The following is a 25,250-nucleotide window of genomic DNA, read 5'->3' on the forward strand; positions in this document are numbered from 1 at the left end:
TTTCGTGTTGCATTCCAGTTATAGATATGTATCCTCAAAGTAAATTATTCACTGGTCTAAATAACTATCGTTAAACAATATTTGCCAAGTTTAAGAAATCTTTGTTTTCTCAAAATAAAACGCATCAACCGTAGAAAGTAGAATAATCTCCAAATATATAATCACTATGTCCATTTGATTCATTTATTTATATAAATAAATTTATATAAAATGGAGTATTCTTGAAAAATATTCTTTTGAACCAAAACATTTACTTTTTTTAATTTGGAAACATTGTTGGTTTAAAAATAGAAGCATAATTTTATCTTTAAAGATGATCTCTTTTACTCATCAAATTTCTTTGCAACAGTAAGGTACAGTCATTTGTTGAGGTGTTGCCACGTAATCTCAGTTCAAATTTTCTACAGAAACCATATTTTATGTTTTGCTGATTCATTATTATGTTTGGCAACTTAAAGACCCTATTTTTCTGCCAAATCTGTCTGAAGACCCAATATCCTTGTAAAACAATTATTTATAATAATATTATTAAGGATCGCCATGACTGAGTAATTGGGGCGTCCGACGTAGTTCTCAATCTACAGGATCCGGTTTCGAATCCCGGCACAGCCCTTGGAATTTTATTTGAGTTTCATTTGTAAAAATTATTAAGTGGTCGTGACCTCTCATCCCCGACATTCAGCTGGAATGTATGACAGAAATTAGCTTACTTTTAAATAGATTACTAAAAATGATAATACTTTCGTAGGAAATATAGAATAAATACCAAGACTATTTATCCACATTTTCTCCATGAACAAATGAACAACATTTATTTCATGACGATAAACTTGCTGGTTTAATTTTAACCTATTTCCTTTAAGAATCAATGTTTCGCTATTTATAAATATACATTATTTATAAAAAGGAAAAAATTAGTTTCTCATCGCGGAAAGACGAGTTAATTTGTAAAAGTGCTGTTTCTTATCTTACAAAATATGGTACGCCAAGGACGATTATTAAACATATTATTCGTATATGTGAAACTGAAAAGGTATTTTTGAAATAATTGTTAAGAGATTTAATACATTGTGGTCGATTTTTTAAATGCTTTTCTACATACGATTTGTTGCTTTTTTTGTTTTACATCAAAAGAGAATCATCGATGCCAATTTGAAAGCCAAAAAATTTTTTTTCGCCGAGATTTCAAAGAGTTTCATCGTAACGTACAACATATTTTTTCAAATTATCATTTGATTAATAAACTTTAAAATAGTATAAAAGTTATTATTCAAGCTAAATTACTAGAGTTTTTCAAATATGAAAAAAATAGTTTTATGATGAGTTAACATGTAAATTAGGAATTCAAACTGTAATACAGCCGTTATCCCAAGGTAGAATTTATCGTTTCATTACTCCAGGCCTGTCCTCAATTCAGATTGTAACAACTATCGCGAGTATCGAGGACCCAAGAAATAATTGCGACCCCCTTCAATAAAAACATTATCATCGGAGCGAGTCATTTTATTGGGTCGAGTTCGATTCCAACTCAGGCTTTTACAACTCTCGGGGAGTTAGCTAATCGCGTCCCTCGCCCCGGTCCCGTGGGACTCTTCCCCAATCATCGGCGACAATCATTTCCAGGGAGTTCCATCAATCCCTATGTGGGAGGGTTATCATAAACAAAATGGCGCCGGGTTAACAATAAATTATCTGATCCGTGTATATCTCGATTGCCATAAAGTTTGAATAAACAGAGTGTTAAGAGTTTTTTTTGGGGTGGGATGAATTGTAACGATTCGTATATTCTGCAGTTTATATTGTCCTTTAGAAGGCATGCAAAAGGATTTACAGCTTTGTTGTGCGGGCTTAGCAGATTGTCTGTCCATCCATTTGTCGGCTGGAATTTACAATTTTTGGCATATTTACAATTACCTAAAAGGCAAAAAGGAAACCAACAATGAGAACATATTTTAAAACAAATTCAACTTTATTCAAAGGTTTAACCGCTATTCAATGGTTCGATACTTTTTTTTAAAGGAAAAATAAAACAATTACGAGACATATGCTTTTCTTATCATATCAAATATCAAATTATAATCTCAAAATATAGAAGTAAGTTTTTTTCTTTATTGTTACAAGAGTCTGTTTGAGTAGTTTATATTGTCTGGTCAATTCTATTCTCCTTAGACGAATATCAAGCTTCCAAATAAGTCTTATATTTATGCAAATGACTAAAAAAGGCTGACGACATTGGTATCTGGGAGGGGCACAATGTTGTAGTGGATAGGAGGAGAGGTGACTGGCGAAAGGGTTGGTTTTGTTGTCTGATTTTCAATTTTTGAACCATTCTTCTAAACAAGCGAGTTGATCCTGGAGTTTTTTAAACTTGTACATGGGCTTTCTGAAAGGATGGCGATATCGTCTATGTGTTTACTCGAGGAAAAAGAAAAATTCATAGAAAAAGTTTTTAAGTGTGTATTTTTGTAAGATACAAACGAGAAAGATTATAAAATTGTTTATTTCATGAACCCAGCTTCTCTTTCTTTCTGAACTGAGCAACACACAATGAGAAGTTGGGTCTTATCCCAGCTCTAAGTACACACTACAATCCACAATATACACAAATTAACAAAATTAAAAATGATTTTTTTATTACCGTGAGATCATTTTGCCAAGGAACGTTAAGTGTATGCTAGGATATGCTAGGAGTTAGCATAGTACACGACCTAATAGCTTCGAGCACCTTCTGGCGTTTCCTGTGTGGCGTACAATATCGCTGACCACTGAGACAGATCGTCAGATCGCTGCCCGCCACGACATATCGTGTTCTGTGCGGAACTGCATCGGCGTCGTGGATAGGGGAAAGAATTTTCCCATACTACTTGAAAGTACGTATCGGACAGATCGGGTTATAGGATGGGCCAATAAATAACATGCCAGGGCGCCTCACTCAATCGAAGGCTGCTTTACGTGTAAGAAGGCACCGCGAGCAGCATTGCTTCCACTCAAGAGAAGATGCGATGATGTCTTCCACCCAGTAACATTGTTGAATGGTAAAGTGATGTAGCCAGAACAGAAATTGATTGTCTGGAAGACAGGAAATTGCAAGAAGGGAATAAGTAAATTGTTCAATTTCTATTAGAAATTATATTTTTCTATAATCATGGAGGAAAATTTAAAATTGTAATTTCATTAACGTTGTCTTCCAAACCAATCTCTAATCCCATTTTCAATCATCTATATATTTTTGAGTTCATAAAAGTCTGTAAATGACAAAGATAATAATATTGAGAATAAAACCATTTTTTGCCGTTTCCTCTCTCATTTTTACCTGTTACTATAAAAATTGTCATATTTTAAGAACAGATTAAACAAATTGTACATTAAGTACTATAGGATATTAATTGGAGATGTTAAATACGAAAATTTTATGTTTAAATTTAAACTATGTAGGCTTAAATAAACTCACTTCCTACTCAGTACATGTTTCCTCTTTTTGAATAAAAATAGTAACCGGTTTATCCATAATTTTCATAGATGTTTGTGTGTTTTTTTTTCATTCTATGCATACCTATTGCTGTAAAACGGTTCTTCATAAAGATTTAATAAAGTTACATATAATAATAATAAATCTTTATTTGCAAGAATGTACATTACATATACATTTACAACAAAAAATATTATGATCATTCGGAAGTGATGTAGATTTCAGAAAAACATTTTCTTTATCGTGCCAACGTTTCGATCTTTATTGAGAACATCTTCAGGGCCTGGGATTTACAAACATTGTTTAAATTTAACAAATAAATGTAGAATGTGGGAAAAAGTGAATTTATACAATGCAAAAAAATATTTTTTATATTCAATCAAAGTATTTTTGAAAAATCGTCGACTAACGGTCACTAATCACCACACAAAAAAAGTATTTCGGTACATACCTGCCTGCTTGTAAAAGCAAAGCTTGTACTAGATAGCAGAAGGTTTTGAAGATCCTCAGAAAAATAAACGGAATATATCTTTACAAAAGCTTAATGAAAAACAAACAAATAAACAAACACAGTACAGAATAAACGTGTAGTATGAAACAACCCACCAAATTAAATCTTGGCTTTAAAATATAGTAACTACAATTTGAAATGTTTGGAATTATAAATTTTTTTCCTTCTTTGTTGTTTTTGAGATTTTGAATAATGATCCTTTCTTTGTAAGAAAAAACGAAGTGCCATATTTAATGAAAAATTATAATATTGCTTGGTCTTTACATTGTTAAAATGTGAGTTAGCCAATGAATTGTGTCTTGTGTTATATTCACTGATGAAACTAGTTCGAAGATTTTTATATATACAAACATAAATATTTAAGAAATATTTGGTATTGCATTATAGATTCATTACTTTAAATTCTCTGTATAATTTTTACGTATTATATCGATACGGTTTACGTAAAATAATTTTAAGAATTGAGCTTATAGTTACATCTAGATTCTTAGTGTACCTCCCCAGGAAACAATAGCATAGGCTATTATGGAGTGTACAAGAAAAAAATATATTGCTCTTAAGAGTTCAATTTTCATAAAGTTGCGTAAAATTCTAAATTTATAAAAGAGCTTTCTCAGACGGGAAACCAAAGGATCAATATGATATTAATTAAATCCCAAATTTGAGTCCAATGTCACACCAAGATATTTAACACTGTAAGAAAAAGTGATAGGTAAGCAAGAACACTCATCAGTTTTATCACAAGTGTGAAAATCAAGTTTTAAATTATTTGTGTTTATTTGCTTTTTTAATGAACAGTGTAATACATTACATTTTTTGAGTTTAAAAGAAGAAAGTTTGAGTTTGACCAAAAATTAATAATTTTCATAACATATAAGAGACTGTAAATTGAGGGGGATAGTATTAGGTTTACATTTAAGTAAACCTATTGTTTTGCTTAAAAATAAGGAGGTCTTATAAGTAGCTTTTTTACTAAGCTACGACTCTGTTTCCATTCGATTTACTATAACACTCGTCAATCCCAATAACATGGCTCATTATGTGATGAGTTGGTCAAGAATGTTTTAGGTTTAAATGTAATCAAAAATTAATGATCCCCGTATTTGTTTGTATAACGTGTATTATTGTATTTCCGTTCCATTTGTTATTTGTTACTATACGACTGGGCTATTTATTAATATGATACGTTTTTTGATAGATTTCATGTATTTTTCTGCTCTACTTTTTAATTGGTATCAGAAAAACTTTTTTATAAGTAAGTAAAGCATGCTTAATCTGATAATTAATGAGTAGAATATTAAAGCACCTTTATTTATGCATATTCATTTAGGCCCACCATGTATAAATCCTCGGTAAATAAGCTGTTATTATTCTAATGCAGTTTCTTGTTATTCAAAAATCTCTGATGAATTGTTTATTTTAATGTCAAATAGAATATACGCTAAAAGTTTAATTGTAAAATTATTTAAAAAACCCGAATTTTTTAAAACGCTAGTATGGTGTATGATAAAATGGAACGAATCGCTGGTTGAGTTTTTTATGAAGAATTTGTCTGTGTATTCATTGTATTTGTTTTACCATGGCGGATGTTGAGGATCGTGAATTGTAATTTACTGATCACCATGACAACGCCTCTGACGTGACCGCAACTGCACCCAGCCTTCGGAGTGGTGGTGTTAACTCCGGCCACGAACTATATCACGTTCACCACAGTTCAGTCGAAAACGTGGAACGTCTCTTGTTCAGAAATCGAATAAAAGTTTAGGACGGAACTATATTTTTCGTCCAGTCTGTAATGTTTTATTTTTATTCCATCGTACTCGGAGTGACAGCCTGTTAACTCTTTGGTTTATAAAGCCATTACAACCATTGATGGATGACCTGATAGTTGCCAGGGGGATGGAGATGGATTATAATTGCTTTCCGTAAGGACCGTTTGACCGATCCAGTCATAAATCAAGTAGGTATCATCTGTTTATTGTCATATCCTCACTGGATTTATAGGAAACTTATGTCTGCAATGACGTGAGTTAATAGTATGAACCCCTTGTACTGTTTTACGGATTATCGATTGATAGGTTGAACCTGTATACTACGAAACTGTTGATTTAGACGTAATAATGAAGTCACTGTTTTAAACCGATCACTGATATAGTATTTTTTTATTTATTTAATATACACACACCTTTAATTCACACCTTTTATTTATCCTTACAACGGAAAAAAAAATCAAATAGCATACTGTAAAAATCTAAGTTTATCTAATATTGGAGTAATTTAAAGCAAAACTAAATATTAAACTTTAAAATTTATCAGCCTAATTAGTGTAATCGTATGATTTAAAAAAAAATAAAAATGTTTTTTTCTATTTGGAGGAAACTGATTGTCACATGAGACACCGACTACATGGGACATAGCCAAAGCTAATCAGGTCGATCTGTATCACGGAACCTACTTAGATAAATAAATATTACGCCATCATTATAAACCACAGTGGAAGAGAATGTGCTGAAGTTAGGCATGTGATCACACAAGATGTGTTGTTACGCTACGCTGATCATTGGTTGAGCCCGAAGCGCGTCTCACCGCAATAAAGAACAGCGAAATTAGCCCAGTGACGACCATGATTAGGCAAAAAATATCGTACATCCAGCAGAATTCGATTTTGTAAAATATTTAAATTAGTATACGTGAAATAATCATAAAATCGAACTATGCTAACCAATAACAGTTATAAATTAAAGATATATCTACGTATGAACGGAATGGAAGATTATTTAAGGAATAGCCTGTAAATTTTTGTGAAAAAGTAATCAACTTTTAAAAATAAAAATCCGAATTTTCTTTATTACCTTCCTTGTTGTTGTACCAGCGATGTACAATAATTATCTATCAATTGCAATAATCAATTTTCCTTTGATGAATGTAAAATTAGCTAAATGAAGCATTTACCGAGACTTTCTTCCTGGTTCAAGGCGTTTTCTGTTTTTTTAATTTTTTAGTTGTTATTTAGAAAGTCATTAAAGTGGAACCACCACTTGACACCGTGTCATTACAGATTTAATTTATGTAATTTTACTATCGTGGTAAGGTTTAATCCTTAAATTAATTAATTTTATGTATCAAACTAACAATGGATTAGGAAAAAATACAATAAAGAAAAAAAATAGCACATATTTGTGTTACTATTATTAAATTTGTATTATATATGTAGATTAAAAACGCAATAAAAAATTATTAAATAAAATTCTGTCATTTCAATCTCAGTAGGAAAAAATATTATATTAGTCTAAATATAGTACTAATTCAATGGTATTTACATGTCTAAATCCAACGGTTTAATGTTTATTTACAGATTTTATCATAAAATGCTAGCATAGAGAATTTCAGGATGTAGAGTAATTAAATCTTTATATATATTTGTCATAAATGTGAATCTTTGTGATGCTAAGCTTTTACAGTCCCAAAAGATAAGACAAAGTGTATCAGGTGTATTGCAAAGAGGACAAGACTTCTAATCTACACTTTTTGACGTTAAAGGTTTTAGCCTTGGAAATGTAGAAGAAGAGTTTTTATTTTAATGAAATGTGTCTCAGGAAAATTATTTTCTAAAACGAAATTTTTATACGATGTTTTGAAATATAAATTAAATTTAGACAGGGCAATTTTAGCTGTGGCCAAACTTATTCAAATCCCAGATCATTTGATCGTTTATTAAGATTTTTAGCTGGAATGCCTAGTATTGAGCTACTTACTCCATCATGCAAGACGTTTCAGGATTTTAAATTTTACCTTCACCAGATTGCATTCTTTCCTGACAAAGCAATTTGTAGCAGTTTTTAGGATTTGCACACCTCCAGATTTCCATAATGTATCAGTTAATGCTCCAGCGCTATTAATATCACCAACTGCTATTATTAACAATTTTAAACTTTGCATTTTAAAAGAAACCACCAAAATTTGGTATCGAGTTTGTAAGAGCTTCATGCCAGATCTCGCGTGCTCATAGAAAAAGACTCAACTAGAAAATGTGAATCCCAGATATGTGAAAGTGTTGAACAATTTATTCCTTTTCCATTGTATTTAAATTTCAAAGTAGGGGCACAGCCTACCTTTTTTCTAGCAATCATTACATAGTTCGATTGTATAATTAAAAGTATTTTGATATGTTGAGTCATAAGCTAGAATTTTAAAACAATTTTTAAATTATTGTACGTTAAGGAACAAGTAAAGAAATCTTGTTGACGGTAGATGTAGATGTAGATGTATTAGTCGGGGTGTAATATACGACTGATGACGATAATGATCATGTAAATAAAACATTTTTTTAATTTTTCGTTTATTTAAACATATTCCCCTTTACATGTGTTTTGTAATCATATTATAAAATCAATTAACATAAATAATTAACCAATTTCGAATTACATATTTTACATAACGTTTACACAATGTTGAAATGAAATAACAATATTTTATACATAACTAATTCTTAATAATAATTTTACATCTATAAGCATTTACACTAAAAATTTACGTTAAACCATAGTTTCTATTTTGACACGTAAGATACATTTTAGAAAACTGTCAATAAGTTGTTTAGAAATTAATCTTCTTGCATTCGCTGGACAGGCATATGCTCTTGATATTTCATTGTGAATTAAACTTTCTTGATTACTGCATCGTAAATAAGTTGGTTCCAGTTTTGGGAAGTCTTTCTGACGGTAGGAATTTGGATTTTATAATCATTGAACGGTGTTGGTAAGTTCTAGTTCTTCCATGGTTAATGTGTTCCTGAGTAGTAGACCCTTGTATGGACATAGATCAGGAAGGAAGAAAACCTAAAAATCAATAAAAATTTATAATAAACTTATATTATAACTTGAGATCGGTTTCTCCAAATTAAAAACTGTATACACGAATGAATTCAGCAAAAAAGCCATTAAAAAATGAAATTGCTATTTAAAATAGTTACGCTTCTATTCGTTTCCTTTACCCTTGAGAGTTAAGCCAGAACCCTTTGGTCCATGAGAAACTGTACAAAAAATAAAACATTACAATTAATTAAGGTTTTTAGTTGAGATGAAAAAAAGCTAATGGCACGAGCGGGATTCGAAAAATCCCAATAAAAAATATAGGGAGAGAGTAGAGTGAAGTAAAACCTATACATAAATAAATAATTATATTTGGTATATAAATAATTAGATTTTGTTAAAGAGTAATAATGAATTAAATTGGGATGAGGTTTTAACACAAGTAATTTTTACACATTATAATGTATAAAAGCATTGTATAAAAGCAATATATAAATTCCTCAATTTTTAATCTTTCTGATAAAGATTGAATCGATGGCACTTAAATTGACAAAATAAATAAAGGTTTAAAGGTAGCAAGCGGGATTTCCTCAAGGTTCGGCCTGAACCTTTCTTGCCTTTGATGAATTCCTCAACGTGTCTGGTCCTTCAGGCCGCGGTGGGAGAGAAATCCCGAATATAAATTAATTCTTTGTCCACCTTGAGATCAAAACCACGAGAACAAGCAACCACACCGGTTAATACAGAACTACACCTCCACCTTGAGGATTTCCTTGAGGAAATTGCTCTATGTGTGTAGGCACGAGTTCAGTAGAGGAAATCCCTAAGAAAATCTCGGAAGCTTTTTCCTAGAGGATTTCCTCTACGTTTATAGCCTACTTTTACCATTAATACTTATATANCAATATATTCATTATATATATATTGAAAGACATTTTAATGTAATAATTTTGGCCATAAATATTATTTTCAATAGCCATCTAGCGATAACGCCTTGAACTTTTATTAAAAATGTCTTCTACTTATTTTCCGTTTTCCAATTTCCAGTTGTTGAACAGTATTTCTTCAAGAAAGTGGACGATGTTTTGGGTCTTTTAGCAGTCTGAAAAATATGTTGGCAGTGAGATTTTACAGTCCGTAAGGGGTAGTGGGTGCGCTAGAAGTACGATTCTTTCAGTTTGTTGATTTTTTCACTTTGAATGTCGGCAAGAGTAGGGCTGGATTTTTGAGACAAAATTTTCTTTTTGTAAACCAAACCTTCTTTTACTTTGACGATCAAAAATCTTTCATACATCAAATGTTCCAAAATTTAGAAATCGGAGCTCAGATATAGAATAGCTTTTAGTTACAAACTTATTATTCAGTTTACTATAAGCGATATGATAAACTCATAACTGATCATATCTTCAAAATGATAAAAGACAGAGCATTTTTTTGTTAGATAAATAAGCAACAGATGAAACGAAGTTAGATTGATTTATCCAATTGTCTAGCTTGTAACACCAGCTAGGAAACCAACATTGGTTGAGGTTTTAATTGATAAAAGATTGTAGCTTAACAATTACAATTAATACATAGTTCTACACATAAAGACACTTATGTACGCTGACGACATCGTAATTCTTGCTGACAATCCACGTGGCTTACAAAAGAATATTACCAAACTAGAGGAATACTGTGATACGTGGAATCTTAGGGTAAANGGTTACCTTGCCGTATTAAGTTTATTTTCTTGTTTGAATTATATGTAATTTTTCTTTTTTCTTCTTGTGTGCAATAAACTTATTATTATTGTTATGATTATTATTATTACATAGTTCTACACGACTATCAAACCGTCTAGCTACATTAAACTATGTACATTTGCAAATCATGTGTTAAATTGATAGGGAGTCAGGTTTGTTTGTTTTATTTGAATATATTAGTTACGTATGGAAGAGCTAATTACAATAAAATTTTAAAACAATACTATACCAAATAAGTTCAAGAAACCTCTATTGTATGGGTCTACGAGTTATAGCCGAACTTGACTATTCATCTCGTAGCTTCTAATTTCACTTTTAAGAAGAATTAGCCGGTCGGTTACGTTTTTATCTCTCTCACCAAGAATGAGTCAGTCCATTAACATATCAATTATGCCCAATTACATAACCTTACAATGGCGGCTCCTGAAGGCAATTATATAAGGTAATTGGTGTTGGGAGGTAAGAAGGCCGGCCTGATATTTAGATTACGGTAATAAAGCTATTATATTAAATGACTTGATATTCTGGGCGCTTCAACCGTCCCAGATCACGGATATCTGATGCTACAAATGTTTTATTCAAATATTTTTAAACATGCACTTGTCCACAAGTTTTGACAGATTCCAACAGTAGCTTAACATTTGACCAAATGAATATTTTGCCGAGTAAATTTTAATGAAAAAGACCCCTTTAAAAGAAAGTTAGATTAATCTTTTTCCTAGATTTTATTCATTTTATTAAATTTCCTTCTCGATTAGGCGATACAAGGCAAAGAATAATCCCATCTCAATTATACATTCCATTGAGTTACCTGATTACACTGGAGATTATAATTCTAGCAATTCGAGATAATAATGCTAGTATTACTGCTAGAAGGAAAGAAGTTTATAATTACATTTTAAAGACTTGATATATTCGGTTTTCAGCCGACCAGAAGAATATCGCGTTATTCAAATTTCAGAAAGTTTTTCGGAGGGAAGAGGTCAACACAGAGAAAAAAAACCTCCTTTCAGTTTTCGCCGAGCTTTCGACAGTTTTTATACTGTCATCTTCAGGGGTTTTATTATTATATAAAAAAAAATTAAAAACATGAAAAAACAATTGCACAAAAATTGAAAATTTGATATATCTTACTTTAAACTTTAATGGGGAAATAAAAAGAAACATGGTGTCGTGGGCACCGAAGTAAATTACGTTTTTTCGTGCTCAGCATCTAAACATTATTTACAATTTAATAAGTTAATAATTAAAAAATTACAACTATAAGTACAAGTGAAAACGTGGTCTTTTTATTTCGCCATTAAAGTTTAAAATAATGTATATCAAATTTTCAATTTTTGTGCAATTGTTTTTTCATGTTTTTAATTGTAGTTTTTATATGATAATAAAACAGGCCCTGAAGATGACAGTATAAAAACTGTCGACAGCTCGGCAAAAACTGAAAGGAAGTTTCTTTTCTCTGTGTTGACCTCTTCCGTAGATCATCTGAAAAGCTTCATGTTTCCAGCAGGTCGATAACTCTGCTCATCGTTACAAATTTCAAAAGTTAACTAAATCATTTGTTGATTACAAATTTTCACGGTCCACGTCTTCTGAAATGCGAATGCAATCGTTTTTACGTTTTAAAACGATTGACATGAACTTAAGTTCCTTATGTAACAAAATTCCAAATATAGGAGGAAACCATAGAAAACCTAGATTGTCATGTTGATAATTCAGGAAAATTTCATTTACGCTGTTTTAACATAAAAACTTAAACGACACGACTTTCGTAAAATTTATGTAATTGGATGGTAACGAGCCAGGCCTGAAGCACAGGATGAAAGTTACTATTTATAAGTTGTATTAGTGCAGTTTAATGTTGTTCAAGACATATTTTATTAATGATGGATCCATTTTTTAACTGAACGTTATTTACAACGCTATGTTTAGGACGTATAACCTATGATACTGTGAACTCCATGTAGGAGGCTTATAACTTTTCATTCCAACTTTTTTATATTCTCACTACACACACTAAATCTAAAAAAAGGAGACCTTAGTTGAAACGAAATTTCTTTCATTAAACATTCTGTTTAATCACACATTTATAAGAAATGGAAATGATAAATGATGGAGTGAGTGTGGTGTTCAATCCTTTTTAAAAAGATAGTTCCTACTCACAGTAAGTTGTTTTGTGTGTATATTGCTGTAACAATATACAAGGTTAAAGGCTCGAAATCCGGATCGTTGCAAAACAACTTACTGTGAGTAGGAACTATCTTTTTAAAAAGGATTTATAAGAAATTTACAATATACAAGGTTAAAAAGTCTATGAAAGCCCATTTCTAATATTCACAGCAGTAGTGATTTCTTATGACGGATTAGGTACTTTCTTCCTCCACACATGAACTCAATTCTTCCGTATTTGCTCGAATTGCTTGTGTGTACCTATGAAGATGATAAACAGTGAAACAATCAATGAGGAGCACAAGCCAGACTCACAATGAATCCATTACCATAGCTCATTTGTATAATCAATAGGCTGTCGAAAGAGCTACGCAATGTCTTTCTGATGCAACAGTGCTCTATAAGTGACGCCCCATTATTCTGGGCGTACATTGGTATAGAGTATTTGCCGTCCCATTCATCTTTGTTGGTTTTTATCATAATGACTAAGTTCAGCCAAAGGCCATCATAACAACAGGTCTAAAGAGTACCTTTATTAACGCAGTTCAGTGGTATTAATAGCTTAATACAATAACTTTTTAACTGATAATATCAACAATATAGTGGCTATGGTATTCACTAGATCTGGACACTGTTGAAAAATGTTTTATGTACGTACGGAAGTGATTCTGTAGCATTTAAAAAAATTAATTACCTGGGTGTTCTGTTTTCATAATCAGCTAAATTCTCACAAGCCATTTAATATTTTTTAGGGAAAAGTAGTATATCGACTCTCTGCGGGGTTATTAAAATCGTGTAAAAGTGATCATTGACATTCATGCGTGCTGTACTTCTCAGAAAATGTGCCATTGTATACCTCGAAGATTTGGGCATTTAAATACACTAAGAAAATTGAATGAGGACAGATGAAATTTTTTAAACAAATTACATCTACTAAGGAACACTCCCGACCCTATGTCAGGTTAGCATGTGGAACAGTCCATTCAAAATTTAAAGTGTTTAAAAGAATATTGGACTGGTGACAGACAATTTGTAGAATGCTGGATCATCACTTGACTAAGCAGTGTTGTCTGAATTTGTTTGAGTTAATAGATAATAATAAAAACTTTTTCAATTCGCAAAGAACAGCCCAACGAAAACTCGAAATGTATGTATATATATTATTTATGGGCCACTTAACATCAAATAGTAATCGCCGGCCCCTTTGGCCCATTAAACTAAAATTCTTCGTTGTTTCTGTTTTTCTTTCCCGCATCTATGACACCGACTGTTGTATTTTATCTCCTGTTTTCTTAGCTTGCGTACCTCTCGAAGGTATCTCAGGTTGTTAAAAGACGATTAAAAGAACAAGAAAAACCATAAACACATAACATAAAGATTTTCACACTTCCGTCTTCCCCGAAAACATCGCTAGCGACGAGAGCCCAGCCACGGGCTGAAAGACCCGGACGATGCACTCCTAATGGTTTTATTATCATATTTAAAAAATATATTTAATATATCGATTATATAAAAATAATTTGTTAACCTACTAGTATGTCAACGGCTAATTTTTCATACTTCAGCTATGAATCTTAATAATCTATTGACTCCCTACTTTTGGTATCGTCTTAAGGAAGGAATTAGATTGTTTTAACATTTATAAGTCCTTCGATTTTTCATTATATAAACGTCTATTTGTCGATTATTGTACATTTGGGCTGTTTCCGATCGTTTTGGCCTTCCCATCCTCGCTGTTTTAGTCTGTCAGACACGTTTCCGCCTCTCAGTCCTCAGTGGATTGCATGTGTGATTTCTTTCAAGTGATCTTCATATGCACAGAGCAAACTTTTAATAGCACTGTTTTAAATTTTCATATACATTGATTTTTGTTAGATCTGAGATCAATAGAAATAGTTGAAATGTTTATAAATATCATCTATTTATTAAATAATCAGAAAAACATGGCTTTTACAAGATTATGAAGTATACAAATTATTTAGTAAAACTTTTTCTGTGAGTTGATACGTTGTTAAAACGAAGAATTTTAAAAAAAGGCTCATATCAGCGAAGGACTTTCAAAACCTTAATTAAACATACAAATTTCGGATTTAAATTTCTTACCTTTTATTAGTTTAATATTTCAAGATAAGAATTCGCTGTTTTTCCCTTAATACAAGATAAACATGTTTCTGTAATTTCTCTTCCTCTGATATATGCCCCCTGGATCATAGATAAATTATAACTATCTTTTAAACGTTTGTTATTTTGTTTAAAGTTTCACATACCTAGAAAAAAATTGAAGGAAAGTCGCCATTGGAATGTCAGAACGGAGGTGGTGCTTCGGTATCAGACCGCGCCTTAACCCTCGGCCTGTTTCCACGGCAACAGGCGGACCCATGTTTGCTGCTACGGGTACGATCTGCCGGTCCGATCCTTAACAAAACCCAGGCTGCAAACAGTCCAGCCCTCGGCCGCTAGATGTGCTCGATACCTGCTGGTTGTAACTTCTCATAAAAATGTTGGATGACTTAAAAGCTGATCAATTATTAACTGAATGGACCGATTATTAATAAATAATCTACCTTTAGATTATATTAGATTGATTGATCAAAAACATAGTATTTCCCAATTGTTTTCATAATTATGTCTACATACAAATTCAGAGATGTTTCTCGCACTTAATGTTAAAGTTATTAATCAAATTGCTATGATTTAAATTGTACATTTTTAAATTTTATTATATGTATTCTATTGATCATAAACTAAAAAACCACAAACATGCATTGTGTAAATACATTTACGATTTAATATATTGGTTGGTCATGATAAGCCATTTACTTTCACTTTCGTTGTGTTTACAATTACTTTATTTAGACATGTGAATGTTTAATTAATTGTGAATTAATGTTTTTGACCGTTCAGTTTAAAAAAATTAATATTTTATATTACATTTTTTCTATTTTGTTTTTTATTATTATTATTTTTATTTTTTGTTTTAGTTTAGGCATTCAGTACGTAATTTTTAAAATAGAAACTAAATCCTAGATATATTTAAAGCCGAGAAACATACGTTGTTATTACTTGCACCATCGAATTTGAATATTGTCTCACAAATAATTCTTTAGGGATACAAATAAGTTAATATTTTGATTTTTTTTTTTTTAAATTAAAGTCAAGAAAAATTGATTAGATAAATATTTTCATAGCTTTTAATTTAAACTTTTCTTAAAAATGTCATTACTACGTTAAATTTGGTTAAGTGAGAAAAAGAGAGATGTAGAGTGGGAATGAGAGAGAGAGAGAAAAAAAAGAGAGAAATAGCGACAGAGAGAGAGAAAAATAACGAGGAAATAGAGTGAAAAAAGAGAAAAATACTGGCTGATAAAGAAAAAGATTGGGAATGAATATACAATAGTTTTACTTTCAAAATAAAATGGGAAGGCGATAGGGAGGAAATGAGTGAGAAAGTAGTACGTTGGGGGAAAAATAAGCGAGGATAGCAAAAGGGAAAGTAAGCGTAAATTACATTGAAGAGAGTGGAGATAGAGTGAGAGAAAGAGATAGATAGATAGATAGATAGATAGATAGATAGATAGAGAGAGAGAGAGAGTGAGAGAGAGTGAGTGAGAGAGNGTGAGAGAGAGAGAGAGAGAGAGAGAGAGAGAGAGAGAGAGAGAGTGAGAGAGACTTAGTTCTAACTTTGAACTTTATGTACTAACATTAAAAAATAAAAAAAATAAAAAATAACTAATTAAATTACAAATGGATGTAGTTGAGGTTACAAATAATAATTTTTCTTACTACAGATTTTATTGTTTTCATATGCAATGTAATCTATATTCAAATTTTTATCAAGTTTTTAAAGTTCATTTGGTATAAATTGATGGGCCGAAACGATACAGGACACAGACGGATGACAGACTATTATTTTGCAAATTTTCTTATTTGAAAGAGTATCTTCCTTCCCAAACCTTTTGATATGTGTAAACTTTCTTCAAAATTTTTGCGTCCGATATTCCGCGTATTTTGATTAACTGTTATTCGTATTATTTCAACATGTATTAAAAGTTGCAAATGTCACTATCTGTTTTATAAATTGTTTTATTTTATTTAAAATATTTTTGTTGACTGACGATTGTCTTGAAAAAACGTATTAGTATAACATTTATTTTTTATCTGTTGGTTTATTGCGTAAAATTTTTGTAATAGAGCTACAGGTTGGTCGTAAAAATGTTTATATAATTTTTTGAAATACTTTTCGTGGTAGTTCAGCGAGTTGTGGGTAGATTCCGCCTGTATTCATTACGACCATGTAGCCTGGCGGGTGTATCCACAACCAGTCCCGATACAATGACTCGTAACGTCTCGCTTTACGATTTGTTTGGGTCCGTTTTACTCGAGGGAACATCGTAAATATAAATTAGGGCCATCCTCTCAAGGCGCCGTAGATCTAACGACACCGCCCGCCCGTGAAACGCAACAACACTTTAAAATAGACCACAACCTCTGAAATTATAACGACAGTCTTTCCGTCAAATAATTGGATTTATATCTTTCGTCCGACAACTCTTTTATCGCCGACTGGAAATGAAAACGGCCCTCGTAAACAATGTGTGTTCTATTTCAAGACACACGTCTCTTAATACACTAATATCTTTTTTTCTGAATTGATTTGTTGCTATTTTATAACAACCCTCTACAAATTTCCCCTTTGAAATATACCTGTATCAAACTACTTCATAATTGTCAAAGAATTTAACCTTAATTGTTGTTTTAATTTATGATGAAAATAGTGTACTTATGATGAAAATAGTGTACAAGAAATCTTAACTTTTTTCATAAGAACGGAAACGGTCCACCAACGCTATGATTAATGACATGCTATGTATAACAATCTATTTATTAATTACAATCTAATTTAAAATTTAAAATTTTTTCCATGATTATATCTATAAAAACTTCGCACATTGAACATTTATTCTTCATTTCTATTTTCATTAATGTATTAGAATTTATGCACTGATTGATATTTTTTAAACAACGAACTTTTGTTTTGAGAAAATATTTATATGAACTAAGGTAAATTTATTAGTAGGTTAGAATATTGGTGTTGCGGGCTCAATGTGATAACAGTGATAAGCTGAGTGGCGAGTCAAAAGCATTTTATTTTATTTTAATTTTTTAAATAATTTGTAATTATTTATTTTTTAAATAATTTGTAATTATTTATTTTTTCAATAATTATTTATTTTTTAAATAATTTGTGATTATTTATTTTTTAAAGTAGTCTGAAATATATAATTTCTTATAGATTTTAATCTATTATTAATCGTAAATATTTAAACAATTGTTAATCGTAAATTTATTCATTTATATTTGATGAGTTTATTTTCCTGATGACTGAAAATCGGCAGAAAGCTGAATTGAAATTTTGTCGATTTCTTAAAAAATAGAGAAAGAAAGAAAGGAAAAAGAAAAAAAAAAGAAATAATAAAATTGTATATGAACCACCGTGGCCGAGCGTACTTCTTGTATTGCCACGGTAGCGGTTCAGTGTTCGAATCTCGGCAGAACATGAATTTTTAATTGAGAATAAAATGAAAGTGGAAATTTAAATCTTTCTACATGACGGAAATTACATAACTTTAGTTAAGATTTATAAATAAAATAATTACGGCCTCTAATGAATTTTCGTTGAAGGATGACATTATTTTGAACATCAAGTGAGATTGATAAAAGATTGATAAGAAAAACATAATAATCAACATAGTTTATTTTTATATGAGAATGTCTGAGAAAGAAATCAACAAATATTCTCCTGTAAGTTTCCAAACAACAATAAATCTAGCCAATCCAACGCAAATCAATTTTATATTTTTCTACATTGACCTGGAAATTGTTTATTAACAGAAACGTTATCTGTGGACAAATAGAAATGAGATTTATTTGTTGTTTTAAAAATATTTTTACCATTTTTTTCTTTCTGGTAATGATCTAAATGACAAGAATTGTGCTGTATGATTATGATTTTTTATGTAAAACATATACAGATATGTCCACAAATATATGAATATATAAATAGTATAGAGAGGGTGGAGAAAAAAATATAAATATTGGGTTTATTAGTTTGCAAGAAAAGACGGATCAATTTTTTTTCAGTGGGGTGGTTAGACCATCTGCCTCTTAAAGTGTGTGCCATTTGCAATTCTTTTAGTACGTCGAATTAAAATGAGGACCGTTACAAGTCTTGAGCTAAGGGCAGGGCAGGTCGAAGGTACGATTTTTTTCTTTTTCCTCTTACCCTCAGTAAGACCCGAAAAGCCGGACAGGACGCATTTCCATTTTTGCTTAAAAACTCCGGTAAGTTATTTTTATATAAACCCGGACATACGATGTTAATCAACGTCTCCCCTGATTTTCTAATCGGATGGCTTACCAATAACAACTTTGACAAGAAAAGGCCGGAAATTATATTATAGCGTACATCTAAACGATAACTTGCACTAAAGGCACCAAAGAATGCAAATAATAACCGGACCTTCACTAATGTTTTTTGTTCCTATATTCAAACATCTACCTTCTTGTCCATTATTATTTTTGCACCGTTTATGTTCAAAGAAATATGGTAAACGATTAAACCGAAATGCAGCTGAATGTTTTATTTGGATGTATGGCATATGGTATACTTGAATTTAAGTTTAATTTTAACATCCAATCTAATAATAACAAATAACAAGCATTATGACTAACATTTTCGGTTAAATGCTTATCAAATGGGTCTAAATATAAATAAAAGTACAAAACTAACATATTACATGGAATGCTGGCTACTATAAATATATACTAGATAGACATTTTATAAATATCAGTTAACAATAAAATAAAGTGAATTACTATGTTTATCGGAAAATGTTGTAATGACTTCTGTTTTAATTTTGACGATTTAAACATACAAAATAAAAATCAAATGAAACAGTGCTTTTTTTTAACAACGAGGGTTCGCAACAGCAGAGGCCATATCAACCCTCAGGGTGCCGGTGTTTTGGAAAAAAGCCCGTTTGTAAGTATGTCGGGTTCGAAGCAGGGCCGCTGGATTCGAACCCGGGACCTTTACCTTACAGTGAGGTGTGTCACATGAGCGCCGTGTCAACACCTAAACCGTTGCGGCCTCCGACACCCCCTAACAGTATTACACCTTCCTTTGCGTGCCCTTCATCCGCCAAACCAATGTGAATGTTCGGAATTTGCACAACGAAATAAACTATTAGGAATTTGATGAAAAAATTCGGTACGAATTTCAATTGTCTCGTGAGAATTACAGCGTTAATTAAAAAACTATTTATTATAAAAGCGTCAGTCGTAAATCACAAGGTTTCGTGTCTTATGCAAAATCTGCCATCAGTGAATTAAAAATATTCATTTACATTGATTTTGTTTTTCACCGATTGGTATACTTTTGGTGCTTAGTGTTGAACACGTGCCCCAATATAATTAATTTAAATAACTTCCAGCCGACGGACACCCATTCCTACAATTACTTTACATTATATTTTCTTTAACTTTTATCAAATTCAATGTAATATTATTATTTTTTACTGGGCTTTCGCGTCCGAGGCAAGGCACTGCTTGGTATTTATTAGTTTTGAACTAGGGCATCGTTCAAGAACAACCAAGATATTCAGCATGTACTCAGGATAAAGGATTTCTGTATGTGACCTATTAGTCTTGTTTTTAACCCGAGGATGGGTATCCCTTTAGGCATAGTGATTGGATCGATTAAATGATAGCAAACATCACTACCGGTATAATTACGACTGTTTCATCGTTTGTCCATATATTTTTATTTCAAGGGCGAACTCCTGGTACTTCCTTATTTTTTCATGAATCAAAATGTTAGTAGTGCTAGGGACAGCCATATCTACCTAGAAGCACGGTTTGTGTAGTCTTACTATTCATGTCGATTGTAGTTTTGAGTATTTCCGTTAGGATGGTTCTGTCCCAGTCAAGGTACCATATTCATTTTCAATGACTGGTCTTGGGGTTTTATTCGTTGTAAGGAACCCTCTACTGGATTAGGGACCATTTTTCAACTATTGAGATATTATTAGTATACGGTTAGTATTAGTATAGTAGGTTATTATTATTACCATAATATTATTATTAATACTAGTAGTAATAGTAGTAGGTTGAGTTTCTGAAACGCGAATTCCTCATGGTCAAAATTGTGAAAATGACAAAGATAATGACACAGACTTACATTTTTTATTGGACTAGGATAAAGCATTTTGTCAATAATGAGTTTTTCGACAAGTTGAAATATATATCTTAAAAAATATACATTTCCCCAATTATAGATTCTTTACATATCTATAAGATTATTATAATAAATAATTTAAATAACTTAGAAAATGGCCTTTTTGTGTGCCGGATTAGCATGGTCCGATGTTCCACATAAGAATACATAACTTCTCTGGATTTTATCCAAATTCAACTATTTTTAGAACTATTGAAAGAAAGTATATATCATTTTTCAGACTATGTCAACAATGATTAAATTTTATGCCTTTGTAAATGTGAAAAATAAAGATGAATCAATAAAAAGTGTTCAAACGTTTTATTGTTTATCACCGGCTCCAATTTATTTACGGATGTCACCATTATTGAGTTTATAGGCATCTAAACCCTTGTAAAGCTTTCTGTAGATCAGTTGAGTATCTTCTAGGAGTTTTGCGCAAATGGGGAGATATAAGAAATGTAGTTCAGGCACAATGAAGGCATAAGACTATAAATTATTTCATTTTTCTCAGCTAGGTTTCAGTGGCATGAACTTAGGACACGTCTCTAATATTTTTTTGTCTACTAACTAACTACATCAAAAATCTCGTTGAAATCGGTGATCCCATGTCCGTAGCCTTCGACTGTTAGAGGAACGTTGAAATACATGTTTCACATATTTATTATTTATTTGCCAAACATGATGATCAGAACATCATCATAAAACAAAAAGATGCTACGAAATTACGACTCGGTTATTCAATTTGTCCTGTTATTCTACGAGAATTGCATATTTTTCGCATGCGCTTTTTAAAGTAAAACCTGTGGATCATAAATTCAGGTCGCTACTTTCTATCATAGTGTGCATTAGTTCATTATAAATAAAATTACATTACAAAATAATTACTTAGATTGCTGAGTAAGGAAAGTTTTTCTTTTTTAAGTCTGGCTGAGCGTCTCTAAGCGTTGAAAATAGATCTCCTCCCATCCCACTGTTAAGAGTTCACTCAATTTCGTTTATTTGTTCAGTTTGCCTTACATGTTCTATTTCTTTTATTATTTTTCCTCGTTGTCTCTCAATATCGTTTCTATTTCATTCGCAAGCCCTAGTTCCATTATTTTCCATCCATGTTGTCATAGAAAATTTTTCTTTATCTGACCTGTCGTTGTGAAATTCACTTTACATTTGTTTTATGAATAAGAACAATAATTTAAAAAAAAATTGTCCTCAGCCATCCTAGTCGGCGAATTCTTGTTGTATTTCAATCAGCCTCATATCGGGAAATCATCAAAAACTACTCAAAAAATAGATGTAGAGTCAATAGAGGAATTTTAGCGAATTTATATACTAATACACACTGGTATAAAAGTTTGACTACGACCTGAATCTTTATGAGTACGCAGTTCAATTTTTATTCTGTGAGGATAGTCATGGGTTATCGGACCCACTGAAAACATGGGCCGTGGTTTACGATCCCGTAAATGACCCTATAAAAAGGACTCGTCAGGAACGCCCAATGGCCTCCTCCAACAGTTTTACTACCTTGGCTCTACCCCCAAGGACGAGCGGGCAGACCGGCTCAATGGAAACTGGGCCCCTTTTATGAATGGAGGGTCCGTAATCACTTCCTACTCTCCTGCCAGTTTACTACATTTCCCCCTTTTCCACGCTCGGCTCCTTTATTTCATTACTTTCGCCCCGGTAGCAGCAGTCCTCCGACTCTTTTTCTGATCTCAGTCCTTTACCGTCTAAACTCTGCCGAACTTTTGTAGGCCAGCACCGTAGACAAAATGTACACAGACTGATAAACATCTTTGTCATGAAGTAATTTCATTCACTCTCTCTCCTCCCTTGCTATTATATATTTATCTTTCTTTCCCCTCCCTTTCTCTCTCTCGTTCTCTCTCTTTCTTTCTTTCTTACTCTCACGCATATGTCTTTGCTTATATCAAACTCCATGCTAGGATATTTTCAGATGTTTGATTTTCAGATATATGGTTCCTTCACCCAAATTCTATATACTCACTTTCTCTCTCTTTCTCTCTCTCTCTCTCTCACTCTCTCTCTCTCACTCACTTTCTCTGACTCTCTGTCTTTATCTCTTTCTCCTCTCTCTCCCTACCCCCTCGCTCCAACCATCTCTCTTTCTATCTCCTTCTTTCTCTCTCACTCTCTCTTTCTCTTTCGCTTCTAGTTCATTATAATATTCGAAATCATTATTGTCCGCCAGGCCACAATACAGTATCTGTTACGTCGTAAATCAGGAATAAAACAATGATTAGAGAGAGAAGTGAAATGAGAAATGAGAAATAGAGAGAGGACCAGATGTAGTAGGTATGAAGTTTAGGTCAGTGAGACGAAGAGAAAGGAAAGAGAGGAGCGAGAGAAAAAGTGAGAGGGACAGAGCATGTCAGTCAATGACTATTGAAGTTTCTATAATCTGGTTGTTTAAAATTTCTTTTAGCCTGCAGTTCACTGAGAAGTGATATTTTCTTAAACTGTTGTCATTTATAAGGACGTAACCTATTCCTATTTTACTTCTCTTATGTGGAATGATTCCAGTCCGAAATATAAAAAAAAGAAATAAAATTATAATACAAACGATCAACATTTTAACTTATCTATGATTCATACTTTTTTTAGTTTTTGTTCTTAACATGTATTCTAAATAGTTTAACATCGACCAGATAATGTTGATTAATTGAATTTTTAGCAGGAAAATATTACAATTTATTTTTCCATGCTTCGTTACATCTCATTAAAACGAAATTTCTATATGCTGTCTTTATGTTAACGATTAAACAGAAATAAGCGAACAGTTCTTTAATGTTAGGTAATCATTCATATTTTCTTAAATAACTTTAACATATAGTTAGCTAGAAGCCAAGGAATCTGTTTAACAAACACAGGCCTCAATTAACACCCGTGTTAAACACTCTCGGTGCAAAGTTATAATTAGCAAGTTTAATCCGCGGGTACTTCTTCTATTTTACCCTTGACCGTATTCAAAATCTGTTTTAGAAAGCCGTTCATCATCCTAACGTGGATATTGTTTAATCCTCTGATTTAATCGGGTTTACACCCTATTTCGAATCTAGAACCGAGTGACACATTCCCGTGCCAACAAGTGGGGAGACACTTTTATGATTATGGCAACCTGTAAAGACCGAAGTCCAAGGTGATCATGTTTTTGTTCCGTGTGTTACCAAACTAACTCAATGCGAGGATCGGTAGTTGTTCGTCATAAATAAACATATTTTTCTAAATCCAACTTAATATCTTAGTTGAAAATAACCTCAACCACACATTCTTTGTGTTAAGTGTCTTCTACGAGAGATTTGGCGAACAAATTGATTCCTTTTTGTCTTTTTGGTTCCAATTGCGACCTGAGGGGTGATGAACCTGGCCAACCTACTTTGGCCATTTTCGATCATTTTGGTCCGCCTATCTCGCTGATTAGGTTAATCAAAGCGACCAGCGAGAAGCCTAACGCCTTTTAGGTCAAGTAAAACAGCAAGCGAATTGACCAAAATGATCAGAAACGACAAAACTAATTTTTTGAAACAAACCGCTTGTTATTATTTCACAGATTGTATTTCCGAAGAAGATTTTTGAAAAAGTCAATCGAAGGAATACGCTGAAAGAGGTTTATGCGGTTTTCTGAATGGATAGTTGAAAGGTGTCAATGGCGGTTATTATTAGCACATAAGCTCTTTTATTATAGAGTAGCTGAAGAGATATGCACAAGTATAGCCATTATCCAGTTAAGAACGATGTAATGACTTAATCAAAGCCTATGCGCCGCTGGTAATAAAAGAGATGGAAATTTCTTTTTCCTGTGTAATTTTATCTCGGGGGTTTTCTCCGATGGTATATTTTTCTTCTAATATCACCCATTAGAAAAAGATCCCATGGCGCGATATTGAAATTAACGTTGAAGAAAGTTGCCCGGCCCGTCACGGAATGAAGACACAAATCATACTCGAGGCTAATTTCGTCAATTACCTACACTACGCCACTCAATTGACCGACTACTTACTATTCCGCGTCCTACGTATTTCATTATATATTTTTTTATAATATCCGACAACGCGAGTCTGGTCAACACGTTTTTATACATTATTTATTTCCAAATTTTATCATTAAACGCCCCCCTCAACAAGTTTAATGTAAATTCCATACTGTGTGTCGGAAAACAATAAATCATTGACTGACATAACCGGTAATTTCTTTGAGTTTTGATGTGCCCAATTTGTCCTCAGGATAGTCGACGGGCTCAGGTGTTCGG

The 25,250-nt window shown here is 32.2% G+C and overlaps 1 protein-coding gene across 3 annotated transcripts in view; it reads left to right on the forward strand.

The window, feature by feature from the left end:
* The window catches only part of LOC106661386 (homeotic protein ultrabithorax), a 348,363-nt gene that overhangs the window by 225,469 nt on the left and 97,644 nt on the right, over nt 1-25,250 (forward strand). The gene's annotated exons all lie outside the window — the stretch shown is intronic.

Source organism: Cimex lectularius, unplaced genomic scaffold, assembly GCF_000648675.2.
Source record: "Cimex lectularius strain Harlan isolate CLEC.00 unplaced genomic scaffold, Clec_2.1 scaffold18, whole genome shotgun sequence".
In the NCBI taxonomy this organism is placed as follows: domain Eukaryota; kingdom Metazoa; phylum Arthropoda; class Insecta; order Hemiptera; family Cimicidae; genus Cimex; species Cimex lectularius.